The 14,028-nt window shown below is 48.0% G+C and overlaps 1 protein-coding gene across 1 annotated transcript in view; it reads right to left on the bottom strand.

Annotated features, from left to right (window-relative positions):
- Nucleotides 1-14,028, bottom strand: part of LOC135378276 (hemicentin-2-like) — a 950,281-nt gene that overhangs the window by 436,038 nt on the left and 500,215 nt on the right. The gene's annotated exons all lie outside the window — the stretch shown is intronic.

The raw sequence follows: 14,028 nt of genomic DNA, 5'->3' as shown, positions 1-14,028 counted from the left end.
TTACGTTTTTCCTGTCTTCCTTCTTCTTCGTGGCAAATCATGCTGTATTGTGTAGTCGCACAGCCATGATTAGATTGTTCTCTGTAGAAGCGACAACAAATAACGGAGATATACTGATTGTCTTTTCATTTTTTTATCTCTTTCTCTCTCGTAGATTCATGAAAACATAAGGGGCGTGTCTTGAAATGAGATACACAACCCAGCTCTACTTGTTTCTGGAAGAAGAAAAAAGTGGCCTTGCCCTGGCAATTTCGCGCTTTGGACTCGTTCTATATTCAAAAACGCGATTCAAGGCATGGGCGCCGCCTTTAGTGCTCCCACCCAGTTGTAGTCACAGGAACTGTGCACGTGTGAACTGCCGTTAGTCGAGTTCCTTCACTATCCCGTGTGGGTTTTCGTTCATTTTCGTGTCAGCTGCGCGTTCATTTCGCGCCCGTTCATTTTCTCCCGCTCCGGAACCGGTGTAGAAAAGATATCGCATCGGCCAGCACTCCTCACGTGAACAACTGTGCATATCGCACGCGGAAGCAAGCAATCTTTTTTTTCCTTCATCTTTCGACCGTTGATACGCTACTCAGATGTTTACCAGATGACTAGTTATATGGAATGTTACGTTATCCTCAGTCACACGCATAAAAGACGGCGGCCACCAGTTCATAATAATAATAATAATTGGGTGTTTACGTCGCAAGACAACTGAGATCATGAGCGGACGCCACAGCGGTCGGTCTGTGGATTGCTATTGCCCATCTGAGGGTTCTTTAACGTGCGATGAAAGCTCACCACACGGCACCCCGTATTTAACGTCCCTCGCGGAAGACGGCGTGTCTAAGCAACTTGAACCCTGCCACCAAGTTGCTGGCGTCCTCGGCCGGGTTCAAACCCGCGATCTCGGGATCAGAAGGCGAGCACGCTACCGACTGAGCTACCGAGGCCACTCGGCGGCCATCAGCATTCATCCCAATGGGAAGAGCGATTTTGGCAGTCCACCCCTGTTTAATAATAATATTTAATAGTTGGGTGTTTACGTCGCGAGACAACTGAGCCACCCCTGTTTTGTCGTCGCTGGGAACAAGGCTAAGGAGCGCACGGAGACTGGTGGTTTTGAGAGTAACGAGACAAGGTCAATACCGAGTGTTTCACGAAGCTCCCCCGGCTGAATAATTCGTAAACAGGTCGCGCTATCAAAAAGCTTTCTTTCCAGTGAGCTTTCCTGAGACATCGACCAAGAACTGAGCAGTGAGCGGCTCATTTGCATACGCCTTATTAATTAAATAAGACTCCTAACTTTTCAATTTATTTCGGACGCATTCGGAACCTCTGTTTTACCGATCGGAACCTTCAGCGAAAAATGTTCCAGCAATAAAGAGCGTCGACACTTAGTGATTTTAAAAGAATAAGCCGCCCTGGGTGGCTCAGTCGGTAGCGTGTCCGCCTGCTGATCCGAAGATCGCGGGTTCGAACCAAGGCCGAGTAGGGTGGCTGCTTGGTGGAAGGGTACACGTTGCTCAGACGCGCAGTCTTCTGCGAGGAACGCTAAATGTGGTGTGCCGTGTATCGAGATTTCGGCACACGTTAAAGAACCATCAGGTGGGCAAAATTAATCCACGGACCCGACCACTATGGCGTCGCTCATGATCGCAGTTGAAAGTTGTTCTGTGTTGTCTCGCGACGTAAAGCCCAGAATTATTATTATTATTATTACAGGATTTATGTAATTGGTTTACCCTTTCCTTGCGCGGAGCAGCGTACCAATGCACTCTTTCGCTCAGCTATCCGGCTGCCAAGTACGTGTTCATCCGTCCGTTTCACACGCGGAGGTGACGGAAGATAAACAGCCGCGCGTAGCGTGCCTTTATCGTGATGTTGACGAATGCACCGAAGCTTCTCTTCTGCGTTTCTTCGTCCGCGTGTGAACAAGGCGGATGAACACGTAATAAACGGCTGGCTGTTTGCAAACAATCTACGTCACAGCTTGTATTTGATGAAATGTCCTTCAGACGTCGCTACCCGTCGTTGGCAAAACAAAGACACGTGCGTTGGCAGCCCCCGGTGTGACGCTGGTATAAACTATTTCAAAATAAAACGTTGAAAAATAAATCTCTTAAAAAAACTGCCAAAATAAACTTTTAAAAATAAATCGTGTAAATACCAACGTGCTCAAAAAGACGCTCTGAAAAATAAACTTCGCAAAATCAACTCAATAAATCTTTCAAAATCCATCCTCCCTAATTGCTGGACAGCCTAAGCTCTCTATGTCGTCGTCGGAAAATAGTACGCTCTTGTAATGAGCATTCATCTGGGAACGACAATTTCGCTCTACATTCTCCGTGGCTACGTACTCCATATATTTGTATTTTTACTCTAGATAAGAACAGTAAAGAAGGGGACGGATCGAAGCGTCAGCTAGCTTGAACCCACGTGTAGTCGCCCATGCATCCACCACGTCCACGTGCCATGACTACGTAGGCAACATATGCCTGAGTGTGGGGAGAAAACAAGGGAACGAACAAAGAAACGTACAACACTAACCCCTTTATGCCATGACGCCTTCCAGCGTATATAGGAATGGCATTGTTCCACAAGCTCAACTCAGGAATGTGTTTGTTATTCTTGTATTCATACGCGTCGTCGTCTCAATCTCAAACTGGATATTTCGACATGTTGCACATGCCGCAGGGTAGGACTGCGGATAATTTGGACCTTTTCTTCTTTTGGATCTTTTGACGTGCGTCGGAAATCTCTGACACGGTGCTGGAAGCAATGTTTACCTCCCCCACATTGCTACCGCCGTCGGCCGGGATCGAACCCGCGATCTTGAGCGCAGCAAGCCAGCACGTTACCGACTGAGCTACCGAGGACGGTTTTTTTTTTTTTTTTTTTCAATCAAACTGATTTTAATGTGTCAATGGTATATACAAGATGCGGTGTAGAACAATAGATATGTACACTATCTACATTACAGCCCTATAGTTTCCATTGACACTCTGCGAACAGGCATCTAACGTACAGCACAACCCAAAAGGGCGGGAGGGATGGAACAATACAAAGGGAAAAAACACAAAAATGTCTCAGTAGTCAACGGGTCCCGCCCGAAGGAGGTCAATCACGTGCAGCCACTTCTGGGATGTCTCCTCACAAGACGTGCAGATTAAAAAATCTCCCAGTGAAAACAGCATTCGCCGAAATATTGGCCACGATCCTACAGGCGGTTCATTGGCGTCATATATCTTACGCGCGACCCACAACGCATATAATCCCAATAGGATTAAAATATCCCACGGCAGTGCACTACCACTCCGCACAGGAAGATAGCGAATTGAACGGGGAGACAAGAAAATATCTTCCTTGAATGTGCGCTGGAAGACATCCCAGAAGAAGATGGCATCCCTACAGCCGAGAAAAGCATGTTCTATTGTTTCTTCCTCAGGGCAGAGACGGCAGTTGAAATTGTTCCAGGGAACCCAGAAGCCCCTGTCACGAAGCCATGCACGTAGCGGCAACGTCCCCGTGTGAAGGCGAAAGAAGAATGTTTTCACTTTTGAGCTAATAGGCATGCGGCTCACACGTAAAAGGATGTCACCCCCGGGCTGGGGTTCAAACACCGTGCGGTACATTGGTGGCGGAAAAAGTGAGTCCAAGATGGCGTGATACAACCCCTTCCGAGTGGTCTCGCACAGATATTCTCTCGAGAAACGAGCTAACAGAAAGCGGAAAGAGGCGGCTACTTCCTTGTAGAAGCCCCAGACAGACATTGGTGTGTCATAAACCGTGGACACAAATACTTCAGGGACTTCGTCACGAAGGATCGCAGCGATACAATGCTGTAGGAAGGGATTCAGTTGCTCGCGTACAAAACAAAAACGCCAAACAATTTGCCGGACAAACAGGCAAGACACACCTAGGCCACCCAGTTTGATCGGCCTAAAAAGGTTGCCACGACGCATCGGCTCATACGCGGAATTCCATATAAAGGTGCACAGGCACCTCTGAATGCGATTTACATAGACTCTAGCGCACGGGAGCACTTGCAGGTAGTAGCTTACCCGCGACGCAAAAAACGTGTTCGCAACGTAGGACCTGCCAAAAATGGAGAAATCCAGAGGCTTCCAAGCAGCCACGAGGTGTCGGAAGCGGGCAAGGAAGGACGTCCAGAAAGGACCAGATGCTCGAGAACAGCGCAGCTCGATCCCTAGGTATTTTGGGGGCTGGTTGGACCAGGACAGATTTGCCATGAGGCTGGGCGTGTTGTCCCACCTACCTAGCCACGATCCACTACATTTAGGCCAGCTAACACACGCACCGCTAGCTTCGCAGAACCGCCGTACGTGACAAATAGCACGATGAACACTACCTACTGTTGAGCAAAAAAGAGTGACATCATCGGCGTAGGCAAGAACCTTGACCTCAAACTCGTGTCTCCGGAAGCCGCGGACATGTGGGTCCCCCAGAATAGCCCTGCACAGTGGCTCAATATAGAGAGCGAACAGTAAGGGTGAAAGCGGACAACCCTGCCTGACAGACGACTTCACAGGCAGAGGCTGAGACAGAACGCCATTGACTTGAAACCTCGTACTAATATCACGATAGCACATGCCAACCCACTTCAAGAGAACACGTCCTACATTCACATGGCGCAGGACGAGAAAAAGGAACGCATGGCTGACTCTGTCAAATGCCTTTTCCAGATCTAGCTGGATTAAAGCGGCTCGCAGTCCAAAGAAACTACAACAGTCGAGGACCGTTCGCGCCACATGTACATTTGTGAAAATGGTACGACTGCGAATACCACACGTTTGATGCTCCCCAACAACGTACGGTACTACTTCTTGGAAGCGAGTAGTCAGTATTTTCGCAAGAATTTTATAGTCCACATTCGCTAGTGTGATTGGTCGATAGTTGCTTATCAATACGCGGGAGTCAGCATCACGTTTCTTCGGAATGAGAACTGTGCGGGTGCTGGTGAAAGATGGTGGCAACGATCCACAAGAGAAAGCAGCGTTGAGGACTTTAGTCAGTATTGGCGCTAGTAAATCCTTGAAGTGCTTGTAGAATTCCGACGTCATGCCGTCGGGACCAGGAGCCTTTCCCGGCTGCAGATCAGTGATGGCCTTGACAACCTCGTCAGCTGTAATGGGGCCACTTAGAGAGTCCACAACACTTTGGGGTACCGTCGGTAATAGGGCAACCAGTGAGCGCGCCAGAGAGGCATTCACCAAGGGAACTGTACGTCCCAGTATTCCAGAAAAATACTTGCTGAATTCATTTAGAATATCCATAGATGATGATGCAATCCGTCGGCCCACGTTAAGAGACGAAATGTGGCTATCCGTCGCATGGCGTATTTCAGCAGCGACATAAGACTTGGATGGTCGCTCACTATCAATCGGTGTCCTTGACCGTGCTCGCACTGCTGCTCCATTGTACCGTATAAGCATCAGGTCGTCGATGTTTCGCTTCAGCTGCCTAATGTCTTCAGAGAAACAACCCGGAGCTTGCGCCTCCAACTGCATCAACTCACGAAGTTGCACGTTCAGAGTCCGCAACAGCTGTTTGTATTCATGCGCCGCAGTTACGCCAGCACGAATTGCCATCCACTTGAGGTCGCACTTGAACTCTTCCCAACCAACCAGGATACCAGTACGTCGATGCAGCGACGCAAGCATACCGGCGACTTCAGTGCAGAAACTTTTCTTCGTGAAAAGAGCGTTATTCAGCTTCCAGAGTTCGAAAGATACTTTACGCCGTGACCTATTTAGCTCCGGGAAGTTCACTGACACACAGAGATGGTCTGAAAAGTGCAGCGGACGTACACGAAAGACAGCTGGGGAGCGAAAGGAGTGGTTCGTGTAGATGCGATCCAGACAGGAGTGCGACCCCGCCTGCTCCCTAGTGAAGGGCAATTGTGGGGCATCCGCAAAGCAGCTCACATCAACACAACCGGCGGCCTCAGCCACTGCGGCAAGAATCCGGGCGCTCTCCTGAGCCCCCGACACGACATGGGGAGCATGCGCAACCGGAGCACAATTAAAGTCGCCCAGAACAACAAGCGTGCCCGGAACTTCTAATAGGGACCTCATCCCCTGAAACAAGCACCTCCTCTCATGCTCATCAGTGGGGGCATACACGTTGACAAAACGCACAGGCTGTAAACCAAAAGCAGCATCAATTACAAGCACAGACTTATTGGCTATAGCAACTGTTTTGAATTCATACGCTGGAAGTGACTTGCTCACCAAAAGAAGACATCCACCGGAGGCACCCTCCGAGAAACTATGATACATATGGTACGTCGGCGCAAACAAATCACGCACTGCGTCAAACCGAGCCTGAGAGGAGATCTTTGTTTCTTGTATGGCAACAACATCAAACATATGTTGTCTAGCAAAGCTCAAAACAGATACACACTTGTCCCGCCGGGAGAGCCCCCGGACATTAATAGTGGCGACCTTCAGGCCATCCATCACTGAGTCTGCATCTTCTTACCGCGCACACGTCCACGACGCCGACTGGAGGGTGACCCGCCGACTCCGCACGAAGAAGACCTAGAGGCAGGACTTCTCTTCTTGCCGGTGGAGCGCGACCGACTACGGGGAAGCATGGATGGAGCCTGGTGAATTGTGGGTGTGCAGCTGGTGGCACCAGCAGAGTCCGTCGACTCAGTCGTTGGGAGCTCAGCACTCAAGGCAGGGTCACCATGGTAGACCGGGGCCGATGATACAGTCGGAGGAGTTTCACTCTTACTATGTTCATCATCCTCAGATACAGAAACACTGTTGGTATCCCCAATGACCGTGCTCTCAGCCGAGGGGGTAGGAGTAGCTCTCTCAGACGGGCGACCCGACAGAGAAGCAGAAGCACCGATTGCCACAGTCCCTGCAACGCTCGCGAACCCATGGACAGGGGCCTTCTCAGCGCTCCAGTCTGGAACAGTTGGAGAAACTGGAAGATCACTCAAACCGGCCTCATCCTCCTTCATCTCCACGAGGTCAGCCTCCATCTCTGTGGCGTCGTCATCCGCATGCACGGCTCGTTCCACCACTGCAGCATAGGAGCGTGGGCAATCACCAGACCTATGGCCAAAACGTCGACAAGTGTCACACCTCGGGACCGCGCACTCACGTCTGATATGACCAACTTGCTTGCAACGGAGGCATAACGGGGCCGCCCCCTGCATTGCACCAGGAGTTGGACGCCAGATACAGTGATCAGGTGCGGAATGTCAGCAGGAGTCAATCCATCATGAACCCTGATGCTACCGAGGACGGTCTCTTGTCCTGGGGCTCCAGAGGAAGGGCCTCTCGTCCTGGGGCTCTTCCTTTAACATTCGTACTTCGCATACTTAACGAACATTGGTTTTGTGCTTCCAGTATTGGGCTTAAACTACATTTACCCAGCACGAATGAATCGCGGTTAAAAATATCGGATCACTACTCCCATTTTCACGCCATTATTGGCCCACTAGGGTGTTGCAGTTTTAAGAGTTTCGACCGAACAGCAACGGTAGAAAACGAGCACGAGGGGTTAGGAGCACCTGAATTCTATGCTTCTGAAATTTTTGACGGACTTCGGTTCGATTGAGTTACACGGGTGAACAATTAAACTTTAATTAATTAAATTTAAAAAAAATTGTTGTTTGCGGGTTCGGAACACACGAGCGGTGTACTGTCTTCCTCGGTGCGACACCCTACCGGCGAGCGGAAACGGGCTCGTTTACTGCTTCAGGGGGGTGAGCGAGTACGCTGGTAGCGACACACCGCGTTGGTTTCGGTATCGTGCTCGAAACGTGGTTTGGATTGCTGTTGCTGCCGTCGCACTCATCCACCCATCTGAACGAGTGAACAAGCCCGATTCCGCTTGCCGCTAGGGTGTCGCACCGAGGGGAAAATACAGCGCTCACGTGTTCCGTGAACTTTTGTCGGGACTTGTACTACACAAATGGGTAGCATCGTTGCAATGTATGCCGTCGTAAGACCCCACACAAAAACTATCATACAGTGATCCACGTTATCATAGCTCAGTATTCGATTAGAGTTATGTCGCCTCATCGACGCAACGCACACCGAGTCACAATAGATCATATCTCGTCAACAACTGCCAGTGCTCACTGATCAAATGACTCCACACTTTTCCTCTCCTTGATTTGTTTCACGCTGCAGTGCGGACATCAAACGGTACAATATCGATTATTCCGCAGAGAAGAAGGGTTCCGTGTCACAGTCGATCGAGTGGAAGTTTGCAGCAGCGGAACTGGAAATGACGCCTCCGTCAACCGGAAGTTGATAAGAAGCGCAGAAGGAAATACCGATGTCAGCAGAAGAACTGGAGTGTTGTCAGCTCTAAAGTAAAAATGGACACTTACAGGGATGTACAAGGATGGAACGTATTCAATCACAATTGGTAAAAATAATTAGCTCATCAGCTGCATGGGGGGGGGGGGGGTGGCGACGCAAAAGAAAGCATTGCTAGAAAAGTAGAAGAAAAGATGTTATCGAAAAAAATGCAAGATGAAACGAGAACAAAGCATCCGCTCCAATATCAAAGCTTTCACATAAATAAAAAGTAGCAGCTGAGCTGTCCAATTTTTTTTTTTTGCGACCGGTCCTTATAATTGTCGTCCGCATTATTTAACATAAATGTGCGGAAGATCGCCTGCACCCTTCGCACTAAATTATTTAGTCCACGAAGTTCACGCTCAAATAAACACACACACAAAAAGATAGAGAGAGGGATACGGACTTAAGAAAGTCAAATTATACGTCGATGTAAAACAATATTTACCAATGTTGAACTTTAGAGAGTGTGGTACTACTCAAATGACTGCCGACTTAACTGGACTACCGTCACCCTTATACTGTTCTCTATATTTTTTGCTAACCCTCTACTTCAAATGCCAGGTTCGACATTTTCCGGACTTGTACTTCCCAGAATTGTCTTAATGTAATTCTGCAAGGAGAGAATGGCTAAAAAACAACATTTTGCGACGAATAACGATTACCCGATATTTGTACTAATCAGATTTTATCGGAAACCTCATCCGTTATCAAAAACTGTCCGAAGTTAATCTATAACATGTGTTAAGGTTAATTTATTTATAATTTGTCTCTATCACCTTCAAGCAGTCTCCCCTGTGACATTATCTAGCGACCTGGCACATCTGCTTGCAGCGCATCCTACAGACGTTTGCCGGAAATTTCTGTGCCGCAGCATGCAAAGTATCCTTGCGACCTCTTGCACCGTATCAAAGCGTCACCCCTTGAGCTCCAGCTTTAGTTTTTGGAACAAAAAGGAGAATAAGGAACTCGCGCGAGGATGTGACTCTGTGCGAAGTGAAGGATGACACCAGAGTAGATGATAGCTTTATTTACGTAACCTATACGTTAAACAGAGTGAGCTGTGTTCTGCCTGGGGAAAGCTAAGGTCAGGCAAGGCATAGTATGAAAAATATGGAGATGTCGTCTCCTACAACCGATGAGCCAGGTAATCCAAATCACTTACACTAGGGTAAATGAATATGTGTGTCTGTATGTGTACGGGGAAAGACGGGAAATGACAGGGGCCGTGCTGGTAGCGTAAGAAATTTCACCAGTGGCTCCGTTCGCCCTTCGCATTAGCGTCTTGCATTAGCATCTCGTCCCCCAGCAGCTTGCTCAAGTCTAATGCCGAGTCGATCCAAGGCAGCACGAAGATCACGTCGATCTACATCTAAAGCAGCAAAGCAATATGCGTTCTGTGTTTTCTGCTTCGCCACATGTACGGCAATTAGGCAAATTCCCTTTTCCAGTCTCGTAGAGCAAGGCACGACCGAGAGGTACGCCCCGTTGAAAGCCAGTTACCTGAAGGCCAAAGCTGGCTGCCATGTGAGTGTAGTGACGTAGGAATTCCTGCTTCATAAGAGCCGAAAAAGACTCCCACCCGCCCCCTTTCAGGAAACACGGTTGTAACATTCGACGTAGCCCACGGGGAAACCCTCGGCCCACATTCACGCTTCGTGCCAAGATACCCTGAAGAACTGCTTCTGATGGGGACGGATGGTCATTACGGGCCCGTGGTAGGATACGATCTAGCGGACAAGCGGACAAGCGAACAATGTATACCCGACATATAGAACACATGAACTCTCCGGGCGAATACCCGAGAGGAATCTCAGGACGTAAGCTACAGGATGTTATTTAATGTTCTGGACTTCAAGTCGAGCACGTTTGTCTCGCCTCTTGCAAACTTACGCGCCCATCCATACACTTGTTGTAGTGATATGCAGGCTCTACCATATTGTGCCTTCGTCCGACAGTGGATGTGGCTAGGTTTACTCCTTCACACATAAGAAAACGTATGGCCGATCGTTGCTTCTGCCTGGTACAAACCTGCAGCGGGGCAGCCATTCCTGATCAGTTATCGCGTGTTTGCACGCGCCACGCGGAGGTCGTAAAACGCAACATTCAGATAGACGACCGGCACTACCACCGGTGCGGTTACTAAGCATGAGATAGAGGGTTGAATTTATATTTTTTATACGTTTTATACGTTTTTAAGACAATTTATTCAACCTCCCTCGTAAGTACATGTTGCAGGAGCCGGGAAACGACTGCAAGGTTTGTCTTTGGGCACTACCAAGACCACCTAGACACAGAAGACCTGCTAAATGCCTCCTCTCACTCCTTCTCACGTGGACATATAATACCGGGATGTGAGCCAATCCTACTAGGTGATTTTAAACGCGGGCCTTCAGTGGCTAACCCATGTGGCTGGTGGCGGCTCGTCTCTATGGCTACGGCCGCCGAAGCGCAGTCGTGATTGGCGGGCGGACACCTAATGGATCTCTTTCACAACGCTTCTGCGCACGCTCTGTGACCCTGACGGCGCCAGAGAGGGTTCCTTAGATATTTAATACATGGCGCCAAGATGGCACTGGCCGTGTTTTGGCGCGCGCCGAGCGTGTTTCCCTGGACAACCGCTAGGACACGACGCGAGTGTGAAAAAGGTCCATTGTTACGTCTGATTGTTTTGGTGATCAGGCTATTTTTCTTTCTAGGTGGTGTTGGGACTCTCTATTGCTTCTACTTTTTGTCTTCAAAACGTCACACATTCTTTGCCACTACCGCCGGTGTCACAAACGTCGATTAACATTTGAACGAAGATCAACGGTCCCTTAACTCAAATTTACCGCTGAACTCTGCTTCACTATATAGAGTTATTGTCACTGAAACGCTCATCACGTCACCAACTAACGTTTGTAAAAAAGATGTGATGTGATGTGATAGAGTACGAAGAAAATGGGGACGTAAGTCACGACGAAGTCAGACTGGCTACCCCGACCACTTAGCAACAGTTAGTTGGGAAAAAAAAGGGAAAACCCAGTAGTTGGAGGGGGGAGACAAACATCCCTAACCAGTGGGAACACATGTCACAAACAAGGGACCAGAAAGTGTCACAAAATGTCAATCAGATGCGTTTCTTCAATGAAACTGTAAAAAAAGAATTGAGTGTTAACTTCGAGTTTTAGCAACCCTTGATCTCGGTTCAAAGTGAACCAGCGTTTGCGAAACCGGGCCCTTTCCTGTTGGAGTTTCCACTTTCTGTACTTTCTGCTCTCGACTTTCGTTCACAGTGGTAATTATTATTAACCGGAGAGCTGCAATAAAAACACGAGTACACTTCACCAGAAATAGTAAGAGTACTTAAGCCATAACAACAATTTAGAATTACCCCCGGAGGGGGCTTCCAGCACTAGAGTCCCCAATGATTTGAAAGGCGCTTTTCTGTCCTTGGTGCATATGAAATACAAAAAGAGGGGTTTGCTTTCCTTTTTTGTGTGTGCGCACGTGCGAGAACTGCGATGACTGCCACACGCTTCCATTTCATGAAAAGCTTTTGTTTGCTTTCATAATGACGTTTCCCGACTGTTATTTCAACTGCTTTTCGATAACAAGTATTGTTAGTTAAAGGGGCCGTAAACAGGCCGCCAAACATTTCACGAATAATGGTACCCCATGAAAGGACACAGGTCATAATACCCAAATATACATTTTGTTCGGCTCGTGCCAGCTCAGTGACCCATATAAATGCTTTCAAAGATGGGTAACCAGCGCGCCTCTCTCCATGAGTACATACGCCCAATCGGCGGGGGGCGAGCTTCGAACATGACGTTTCAAATTACCAGCCAATATACGGGATTATCAGCTGTGAGGCGGAGTGTTCCGTTTGTTTATGTGGAACTATATATTGCGCTCATTGGTTCCGAAATTCAGCGTCATGACATCTCCAACATCTTCGGCTGGCAGAAATGTCAACAATTGGGCTGCTATCATATGGCGCGATTCGAACCCGGGTACCTCCCAGTCACGACGTGACATGGCCAGCACTCTAACCACTGCGCAACGCGAGCTGGTGATGTGATTCTGCGTGCCTGAAACCAAAGTACGGAACCATTCGAAGATGACGAAGATGACCATCGCGGAACTGTAGTGCCGGATATTCATTCGCGCTTGCGGTGTGCTGCGTGCTACTGCGCGGAAAACGTAGTGCGCGTGTGATATCTAAATTGAACGCATTTCTTTTCCAGTTTGAGGTTGTAACTGTTTAGATTTTGAATAGAAGAAGACTCAAATTCATCTAGTCCATTTCCGCAAGTGAAATAAAATCATATGTGGAACTCTTGATCGTAATACGTGAGGAAAGCGCTACGTCAAAATGATGTAAAGCTAGAGCGCAGGGCGGCGGCAGGGCGCAGGGCGGCAAAGCGAAAGAGTGAAGTGAGTATTTCATCCGTATGCAAGCGCCTCTTCGTTTTGAGCGCCAGTAATTGCAAGGAGCTTTCACTGCCTAAGTTGCAACAATATGTCGGAACTTGTCTAGCCACCTCCTATGGATTACGTTTTGCTTTTGTTTGTATTTGTATTGCATTTGTTTGTATTTTTCTCTCAGCCCTCACCCTTTTCTCTTGTACCATGTGACATGACTCCGATATATCCTTCACCGCTTGTAACAGGTCCTCAAACCTGAAGAAGTGCAGCCTACTGTACGAAAGTCTTGTTTTTAATTTGTATATAATAAACAGTTGATGCTCTTAACCGTCTTCGTTATTTTTGATTTTGCAATAATATAACGCAGAGAAATGCGCACCTTGTATACCCTCTTAATGAAAGTAAGTAGGGCGTATGCGTCCTGTAAATGGTCCTACCTTTACTCGGTCCGCGCTTTAAGTGCTAAATCAATAAGTAGGAGAGGCAAACAAAGAAACTGCATTTCAAATTCCGTAACGCTCGAGGAGTGATGGGCGAAATTGTATTCGAAGTAAAATACCTACTACTTCGCGTCATTTATACTTTAGCAACAGTACAAAGCATTCTCCCTGGAAAGCATTTTGGTCTGAATGAGAAGATCGCACGGAATTAGAAAGCGCACCCTGCATCCTCGTTATAGCTAGCGAAAATGACCCATCATGCCTCTTGAGAACCGGTAAAAAAAAGAACAAACATCCCTAGTTCATTCATAGGTGATAGCTCCAATGTCACACCAAAGTTGGGAGGTGGTGAGTTCGTATCCTACCACCAGGCTCTGCCACCGGAACTGTGGAACTGCATTTTCTGGCAGACTACCGAAATGGGTGACACAACTCCCCATGATGTCGGCCCAGGGCGAATAATAACGCCTAGTCAGCCGATCCTTCCTGCTGCCTTCTTTCCATCTGTCCACGTCCGCACACCCCTCATAGCCATTGCTGCTTCGTGATCTTAACAAATAAAAAAAGAAAGAAAAATTACCATGTACTCTTGTTACGATGCAAACATGTGTAAGAATGCTTCACATCATTCTTATGTTTTTTTTTTCTTCAGATTTCAGTGTTCATTCTTACCCTGTTACTCGCTTAAACACACTTTCGCAGTTATGAGATTCCCTTCGACGTTCTTCGATTGCTCAGAACATGCGGCACGTTTACGACAGTCACAGGTCGCCTTCATTTTATAAGTTGACGAGAGAGCAGAACATGCTCACAAAACCAATATAAAGCGCCCCAGGAGCCAAATC

The sequence above is a fragment of the Ornithodoros turicata genome, chromosome 1, assembly GCF_037126465.1.
Source record: "Ornithodoros turicata isolate Travis chromosome 1, ASM3712646v1, whole genome shotgun sequence".
NCBI classification, from domain to species: Eukaryota; Metazoa; Arthropoda; class Arachnida; order Ixodida; family Argasidae; genus Ornithodoros; species Ornithodoros turicata.
The sequence above is the reverse complement of the archived record's forward strand: the minus strand, read 5'-3'. Positions and strand labels throughout refer to the sequence as shown.